General features: G+C 50.4%; 1 non-coding gene across 1 annotated transcript; it reads left to right on the forward strand.

Moving 5' to 3' along the window:
* Window positions 1-7,944: 7,944 nt before the first annotated feature.
* Window positions 7,945-8,018, forward strand: TRNAN-GUU (transfer RNA asparagine (anticodon GUU)). The gene has a single exon. It is a non-coding gene; the product is annotated as a tRNA-Asn (tRNA).
* The last annotated feature ends 1,024 nt before the right edge of the window (window positions 8,019-9,042 follow it).

Here is a 9,042-nt window from a genome sequence, read left to right on the forward strand (position 1 = left end):
AAACTCCTTGGCGGAATTGGCTAGCGCGATCGGCTGTTAACCAAAAAGTTGGAGGTTCGAGCCCTCCCATGAGCAGTGTGTCGCTTTTTTTTCTTGGCACTGATATCTTTGGAGAAGTGTTCTGACCGTGGTGTAAGTGGAGCGCGATTGTCTCCGTTGCGCAATTGGCTACCGCGTTGGGCTGTTAACCAAAAGGTTGGACATTCAAAACCTCCCATGAGCGGTGTGCCTCTTTTTTTCTTTGCGCTGATACTTTTGGAAAAATGTTCTGAAGGTGGTAAGAGTAAAGCACGACTGTTTCCGTGGCAGAATCGGCTAGCGCGTTCGGCTGTTAACCAAAAGGTTGGAGGTTCGAGTCCTCCTGAGAGCGGTGTGTCTCTTTTTTTCTTTGCACTGATATCTTTGAAGAAGTTTTCTGACCGTGGTGAGAGTGGAGCACGACTGTCTTCGAGGCGCAATTTGCTAGCGCGTTGGGCTGTTAACTAAAAGGTTGCAGGTTCCAACCCTCCCATGAGCGGTGTGTCTCTTTTTTTTTCTTTGCGCTGATAGCTTTAGAGAAACGTTCTGACGGTGGTGAGAGTGGAGCGCGGTTGGGTCCGTGGTGGAATCGCTAGCGCGCTCTGCTGTTAACCAAAAGGTTGGAGGTTCGAGCCCTCCCATGAGCGGTTTGTCGCTTTTTTTTCTTCGCACTGATATCTTTGGAAAAGTGTTCTGACCGTGGTGAGAGTGGAGCACGACTGTCTCCGTGGCGCAATTGGCTAGCGCGTTGGGCTGTTAACTAAAAGGTTGCAGGTTCCAACCCTCCCATGAGCGGTGTGTCTCTTTTTTTTCTTTGCGCTGATACCTTTGGAAAAATGTTCTGATGGTGGTGAGAGTGGAGCACGACTACCTCCGTGATGCAATTGGCTAGCGCGTTCGGCTGTTAACCAAAACGTTGGAGGTTCAAGCCCTCCGGAGAGCGGTGTGTCTCTTTTTTTCTTTGCGCTGATAGCTTTGGAGAAATGTTCTGACTGTGGTGAGAGTAGAGCACGGTTGGGTCCGTGGTGCAATCGCTAGCGCGCTCTGCTGTTAACCAAAAGGTTGGAGGTTCGAGCCCTCCCATGAGCGGTTTGTCGCTTTTTTCTTTGCACTGATATCTTTGGAGAAGTGTTCTGACCGTGGTGAGAGTGGAGCACGACTGTCTCCGTGGCGCAATTGGCTAGCGCGTTGGGCTGTTAACTAAAAGGTTGCAGGTTCCAACCCTCCCATGAGCGGTTTGTCGCTTTTTTTCTTTGCACTGATATCTTTGGAGAAGTGTTCTGACCGTGGTGAGAGTGGAGCACGACTACTTCCGTGACGCAATTGGCTAGCGCGTTCGGCTGTTAACCAAAAGGTTGGAGGTTCAAGTCCTCCTGAGAGCGGTGTGTCTCTTTTTTTTTCTTTGCGCTGATAGCTTTGGAGAAATGTTTTGACTGTGGTGAGAGTAGAGCACGGTTGGGTCCGCGGTGCAATCGCTAGCGCGCTCTGCTGTTAACCATAAGGTTGGAGGTTCGAGCCCTCCCATGAGCGGTTTGTCGCTTTTTTCTTTGCACTGATATCTTTGGAGAAGTGTTCTGACCGTGGTGAGAGTGGAGCACGACTGCCTCCGTGGCGCAATTGGCTAGCGCGTTGGGCTGTTAACTAAAAGGTTGCAGGTTCCAACCCTCCCATGAGCGGTTTGTCGCTTTTTTTCTTTGCACTGATATCTTTGGAGAAGTGTTCGGACCGTGGTGAGAGTGGAGCATGACTGTCTTCGAGGCGCAATTTGCTAGCGCGTTGGGCTGTTAACTAAAAGGTTGCAGGTTCCAACCCTCCCATGAGCGGTGTGTCTCTTTTTTTTCTTTGCGCTGATAGCTTTAGAGAAACGTTCTGACGGTGGTGAGAGTGGAGCGCGGTTGGGTCCGTGGTGCAATCACTAGCGCGCTCTGCTGGTAACCAAAAGGTTGGAGGTTCGAGCCCTCCCATGAGCGGTTTGTCGCTTTTTTTCTTTGCACTGATATCTTTGGAGAAGTGTTCTGACCGTGGTGAGAGTGGAGCACGACTGTCTCCGTGGCGCAATTGGCTAGCGCGTTGGGCTGTTAACTAAAAGGTTGCAGGTTCCAACCCTCCCATGAGCGGTGTGTCTCTTTTTTTTCTTTGCGCTGATAGGTTTGGAGAAATGTTCTGTCGGTGGTGAGAGTGGAGCACGACTGTTTCCGTGGCAGAATAGGCTAGCGCGATAACTGTTAAGCAAAAGGTTGGAGGTTCGAGCCCTCCCATGAGCAGTGTGCCGCTTTTTTTTCTTGGCACTGATATCTTTGGAGAAGTGTTCTGACCGTGGTGTAAATGGAGCACGACTGTCTCCGTGACAATATTGGCTACAGCGTTGGGCTGTTAACCAAAAGGATGGAGGCTCGAAACCTCGCATGAGCGGTGTGTCTCTTTTTTTCTTTGCGCTGATACCTTTGGAAAAATGTTCTGAAGGTGGTGAGAGTGAAGCACGACTACCTTCGTGAGGTAATAGGCTAGCGCTTTCGACTGTTAACCAAAAGGTTGTAGGTTCGACCCTCCCGAGAGCAGTGTGTCTCTTTTTTTTCTTTGCACTGATAGCTTTGGAGAAAAGTTCTGACGGTGGTGAGAGTGGAGCGCGGTTGGGTTCGTGGTGCAATGGCTAGCGCGATCGGCTCTTAACCAAAAGGTTGGAGGTTCGAGCCCTCCCATGAGCAGTGTGTCGCTTTTTTTCTTTGCACTGATATCTTTGGAGAAGTGTTCTGATGGTGGTGAGAGTAGGGCACCACTATCTCCTTGGCGCAATTGGCTAGCGTGATCGGCTGTTAACCAAAAGGTTGGAGGTTCGAGCCCTCCCATGATCGGTGTGTCGCTTTTTTTCTTTGCACTGATATCTTTGGAGAAGTGTTCTGACCATGGTGAGAGTGGAGCACGACTGTCTCCGTGGCGCAATCTGCTATTGCATCGGCTGTTAAGCAAAAGGTTGGAGGTTCAAGCCCTCCGGAGAGCGGTGTGTCTCTTTTTTTTGCGCTGATAGCTTTGGAGAAATGTTCTGACGGTGGTGAGAGTGGAGCACGACTGTTTCCATGGCGAAATCGGCTAGCGCGATGAACTGTTAACCAAAAGGTTGGAGGTTCGAGCCCTCCTGAGAGCGGTGTGTCTCTTTTTTTTCTTTGCGCTGATATCTTTCGAGAAGTGTTCTGACGGTGGTGAGAGTGGAGCACGACTGTTTCCGTGGCAGAATCGGCTAGCGCGATCAACTGTTAACCAAAAGGTTGGAGATTCGAGCCCTCCCGAGAGCGGTGTGTCTCTTTTTTTTCTTTGCGCTGATACTTTTGGAAAAATGTTCTGATGGTGGTGAGAGTGGAGCACGACTACCTCTGTAACGCAACTGGCTAGCACGTTCGGCTGTTAACCAAAAGGTTGGAGGTTCGAGTCCTCCCGAGAGCGGTGTGTCTCTTTTTTTCTTTGCGATGATAGCTTTGGAGAAATGTTCTGACGGTGGTGAGAGTAGAGCACGACCATCTCCTTGGCGCAATTGGCTAGCGCGATTGGCTGTTAACCCAATGGTTGGAGGTTCGAGCCCTCCCATGAGCGGTGTGTCGCTTTTTTTCTTTGCACTTATATCTTTGGAGAACTGTTCTGACCGTGGTGAGAGTGGAGCACGACTGTCTCCGTGGCGCAATCTGCTATTGCTTTGGCTGTTAAGCAAAAGGGTGGAGGTTCAAGCCCTCCGGAGAGCGGTGTGTCTCTTTTTTTTTCTTTGCGCTGATAGCTTTGGAGAAATGTTCTGACGGTGGTGAGAGTGGAGCCCGACTGTTTCCTTGGCAGAATCGGCTAGCACGATCAACTGTTAAGCAAAAGGTTGGAGGTTCAAGCCCTCCGAAGATCGGTGTGTCGCTTTTTTTCTTTGCGCTGATAGCTTTGGAGAAACGTTCTGACGGTGGTGAGAGTGGAGCGCGGTTGGGTTCGTGGTGCAATGGCTAGCGCGATCGGCTGTTAACCAAAAGGTTGGAGGTTCGAGCCCTCCCATGAGCGGTGTGTCGCTTTTTTTCTTTGCACTGATATCTTTGGAGAAGTGTTCTGACCGTGGTGAGAGTGGAGCACGACTGTCTCCGTGGCGCAATTGGCTAGCGCGTTGGGCTGTTAACTAAAAGGTTGCAGGTTCCAACCCTCCCATGAGCGGTGTGTCTCTTTTTTTTCTTTGCGCTGATAGGCTTGGAGAAATGTTCTGACGGTGGTGAGAGTGGAGCACGAATGTTTCCGTGGCAGAATCGGCTAGTGCGATCAACTGTTAACCAAAAGTTTGGAGGTTCGAGCCCTCCCGAGAGCGGTGTGTCTCTTTTTTTTGCGCTGATAGCTTTGGAGAAATGTTCTGATGGTGGCGAGAGTAGAGCACGACTATCTCATTGGCGCAATTGGCTAGCGCGATTGGCTGTTAACCAAAAGTTTGGAGGTTGGAGCCCTCCCATGAGTGGTGTGTCGCTTTTTTTCTTTGCACTTATATCTTTGGAGAAGTGTTCTGACCGTGGTGAGAGTGGAGCATGACTGTCTCCGTGGCGCAATCTGCTATTGCGTCGGCTGTTAAGCAAAAGGTTGGAGGTTCAAGCCCTCCGGAGAGCGGTGTGTCTCTTTTTTTTCTTTGCGCTGATAGCTTTGGAGAAATGTTCTGACGGTGGTGAGAGTGGAGCCCGACTGTTTCCTTGGCAGAATCGGCTAGCACGATCAACTGTTAAGCAAAAGGTTGGAGGTTCAAGCCCTCCGAAGAGCGGTGTGTCGCTTTTTTTCTTTGCGCTGATAGCTTTGGAGAAACGTTCTGACGGTGGTGAGAGTGGAGCGCGGTTGGGTTCGTGGTGCAATGGCTAGCGCGATCGGCTGTTAACCAAAAGGTTGGAGGTTCGAGCCCTCCCATGAGCGGTGTGTCGCTTTTTTTCTTTGCACTGATATCTTTGGAGAAGTGTTCTGACCGTGGTGAGAGTGGAGCACGACTGTCTCCGTGGCGCAATTGGCTAGCGCGTTGGGCTGTTAACTGAAAGGTTGCAGGTTCCAACCCTCCCATGAGCGGTGTGTCTCTTTTTTTTCTTTGCGCTGATAGGGTTGGAGAAATGTTCTGACGGTGGTGAGAGTGGAGCACGAATGTTTCCGTGGCAGAATCGGCTAGTGCGATCAACTGTTAACCAAAAGTTTTGAGGTTCGAGCCCTCCCGAGAGCGGTGTGTCTCTTTTTTTTTCTTTGCGCTGATAGCTTTGGAGAAATGTTCTGATGGTGGCGAGAGTAGAGCACGACTATCTCATTGGCGCAATTGGCTAGCGCGATCGGCTGTTAACCAAAAGTTTGGAGGTTCGAGCCCTCCCATGAGTGGTGTGTCGCTTTTTTTCTTTGCACTTATATCTTTGGAGAAGTGTTCTGACCGTGGTGAGAGTGGAGCACGACTGTCTCCGTGGCGCAATCTGCTATTGCGTCGGCTGTTAAGCAAAAGGTTGGAGGTTCAAGCCCTCCGGAGAGCGGTGTGTCTCTTTTTTTTTCTTTGCGCTGATAGCTTTGGAGAAATGTTCTGACAGTGGTGAGAGTGGAGCCCGACTGTTTCCTTTGCAGAATCGGCTAGCACGATCAACTGTTAACCAAAAGGTTGGAGGTTCGAGCCCTCCCGAGAGCAGTGTGTCTCTTTTTTTTCTTTGCACTGATAGTTTTGGAGAAACGTCCTGACGGTGGTGCGAGTGGAGCGCGGTTGGGTCCGTGGTGCAATGGCTAGCGCGATCGGCTCTTAACCAAAAGGTTTTAGGTTCGAGCCCTCCCATGAGCAAAGTGTCGCTTTTTTTCTTTGCACTGATATCTTTGGAGAAGTTTTCTCACCGTGGTGAGAGTGGAGCACGACTGTCTCCGTGGCGCAATTGGCTAGCGCGTTCGGCTGTTAACCAAAAGGTTGGAGGTTCGAGCCCTCCCGAGAGCGGTGTGTCTCTTTTTTTTTCTTTGCGCTGATAGCTTTGGAGAAATGTTCTGATGGTGGTGAGAATAGAGCACGACTGTCTCCTTGGCGCAATTGGCTAGCGCGATCGGCTGTTAACCAAAAGGTTGGAGGTTCGAGCCCTCCCATGATCGGTGTGTCGCTTTTTTCTTTGCACTGATATTTTTGGAGAAGTGTTCTGACCGTGGTGTAAGTGGAGCACGACTGTCTCCGTGGCGATATTGGCTACCGCGTTGGGCTGTTAACCAAAAGGTTGGAGGTTCGAAACCTCCCATGAGCGGTGTGTCTCTTTTTTTCTTTGCGCTGATACCTTTGGAAAAATGTTCTGAATGTGGTGAGAGTGACGCACGACTACCTTCGTGAGGTAATAGGCTAGCACTTTCGCCTGTCAACCAAAAGGTTGGAGGTTCAAGCCCTCCGGAGAGCGGTGTGTCTCTTTTTTTTCTTTGCGCTGATAGCTTTGGAGAAATGTTCTGACGGTGGTGAGAGTGGAGCACGACTGTTTCCATGGCAAAATTGGCTAGCGCGATGAACTGTTAACCAAAAGGTTGGAGGTTCGAGCCCTCCCATGAGCAGTGTGTCGCTTTTTTTCTTTGCATTGATATCTTTGGAGAAGTGTTCTGACCGTGGTGAGAGTGGAGCACGACTGTCTCCGTGGCGCAATTGGCTAGCGCGTTCGGCTGTTAACCAAAAGGTTGGAGGTTCGAGCTCTCCCGCAAGCGGTGTGTCTCTTTTTTGTCTTTGCGCTGATAGCTTTGGAGAAATGTTCTGATGGTGGTGAGAGTAGAGCACGACTGTCTCCTTGGCGCAATTGGCTAGCGCGATCGGCTGTTAACCAAAAGGTTGGAGGTTCGAGCCCTCCCGAGAGCGGTGTGTCTCTTCTTTTTTCTTTGCGCTGATAGGTTTGGAGAAATGTTCTGACAGTGGTGAGAGTGGAGCACGACTGTTTCTGTGGCAGAATCGGCTAGCGCGATCAACTTTTAACCAAAAGTTTGGAGGTTCGAGCCTTCCCGAGAGCGGTGTGTCTCTTTTTTTTTCTTTGCGCTGATACCTTTGGAAAAATGTTCTGATGGTGGTGAGAGTGGAGCACGACTGTTTCTGTGGCAGAATCGGCTAGCACAATCAACTGTTAACCAAAAGGTTGGAGGTTCGAGCCCTCCCGAGAGCAGTGTCTTTTTTTCTTTGCGCTGATACCTTTGAAAAAATGTTCTGATGGTGTGAGAGTGGAGCACGACTACCTCCGTGACGCAATTGGCTAGCGTGTTTGGCTGTTAACCAAAAGGTTGAAGGTTCGAGTCCGCCTGAGAGCGGTGTGTCTCTTTTTTTTCTTTGCGCTGATAGCTTTTGAGAAATGTTCTGGCTGTGGTAAGAGTAGAGCACGACTATCTCCTTGGCGGAATTGGCTAGCGCGATCGGCTGTTAACCAAAAGTTTGGAGGTTCGAGCCCTCCCATGAGTGGTGTGTCGCTTTTTTTCTTTGCACTTATATCTTTGGAGAAGTGTTCTGACCGTGGTGAGAGTGGAGCACGACTGTCTCCGTGGCGCAATCTGCTATTGCGTCGGCTGTTAAGCAAAAGGTTGGAGGTTCAAGCCCTCCGGAGAGTGGTGTGTCTCTTTTTTTTTCTTTGCGCTGATAGCTTTGGAGAAATGTTCTGACAGTGGTGAGAGTGGAGCCCGACTGTTTCCTTTGCAGAATCGGCTAGCACGATCAACTGTTGACCAAAAGGTTGGAGGTTCGAGCCCTCCCGAGAGCAGTGTGTCTCTTTTTTTTCTTTGCACTGATAGTTTTGGAGAAACGTCCTGACGGTGGTGCGAGTGGAGCGCGGTTGGGTCCGTGGTGCAATGGCTAGCGCGATCGGCTCTTAACCAAAAGGTTTTAGGTTCGAGCCCTCCCATGAGCAAAGTGTCGCTTTTTTTCTTTGCACTGATATCTTTGGAGAAGTTTTCTCACCGTGGTGAGAGTGGAGCACGACTGTCTCCGTGGCGCAATTGGCTAGCGCGTTCGGCTGTTAACCAAAAGGTTGGAGGTTCGAGCCCTCCCGAGGGCGGTGTGTCTCTTTTTTTTTCTTTGCGCTGATAGCTTTGGAGAAATGTTCTGATGGTGGTGAGAATAGAGCACGACTGTCTCCGTGGCGCAATCGGCTAGCGCGATCGGCTGTTAACCAAAAGGTTGGAGGTTCGAGCCCTCCCATGATCGGTGTGTCGCTTTTTTTCTTTGCACTGATATCTTTGGAGAAGTGTTCTGACCGTGGTGAGAGTGGAGCACGACTGTCTCCGTGGCGCAATTGGCTAGCGCGTTGGGCTGTTAACTGAAAGGTTGCAGGTTCCAACCCTCCCATGAGCGGTGTGTCTCTTTTTTTTCTTTGCGCTGATAGGGTTGGAGAAATGTTCTGACGGTGGTGAGAGTGGAGCACGAATGTTTCCGTGGCAGAATCGGCTAGTGCGATCAACTGTTAACCAAAAGTTTTGAGGTTCGAGCCCTCCCGAGAGCGGTGTGTCTCTTTTTTTTTCTTTGCGCTGATAGCTTTGGAGAAATGTTCTGATGGTGGCGAGAGTAGAGCACGACTATCTCATTGGCGCAATTGGCTAGCGCGATCGGCTGTTAACCAAAAGTTTGGAGGTTCGAGCCCTCCCATGAGTGGTGTGTCGCTTTTTTTCTTTGCACTTATATCTTTGGAGAAGTGTTCTGACCGTGGTGAGAGTGGAGCACGACTGTCTCCGTGGCGCAATCTGCTATTGCGTCGGCTGTTAAGCAAAAGGTTGGAGGTTCAAGCCCTCCGGAGAGCGGTGTGTCTCTTTTTTTTTCTTTGCGCTGATAGCTTTGGAGAAATGTTCTGACAGTGGTGAGAGTGGAGCCCGACTGTTTCCTTTGCAGAATCGGCTAGCACGATCAACTGTTAACCAAAAGGTTGGAGGTTCGAGCCCTCCCGAGAGCAGTGTGTCTCTTTTTTTTCTTTGCACTGATAGTTTTGGAGAAACGTCCTGACGGTGGTGCGAGTGGAGCGCGGTTGGGTCCGTGGTGCAATGGCTAGCGCGATCGGCTCTTAACCAAAAGGTTTTAGGTTCGAGCCC

The sequence above is a fragment of the Rhipicephalus microplus genome, unplaced genomic scaffold, assembly GCF_043290135.1.
Source record: "Rhipicephalus microplus isolate Deutch F79 unplaced genomic scaffold, USDA_Rmic scaffold_14, whole genome shotgun sequence".
In the NCBI taxonomy this organism is placed as follows: Eukaryota; Metazoa; Arthropoda; class Arachnida; order Ixodida; family Ixodidae; genus Rhipicephalus; species Rhipicephalus microplus.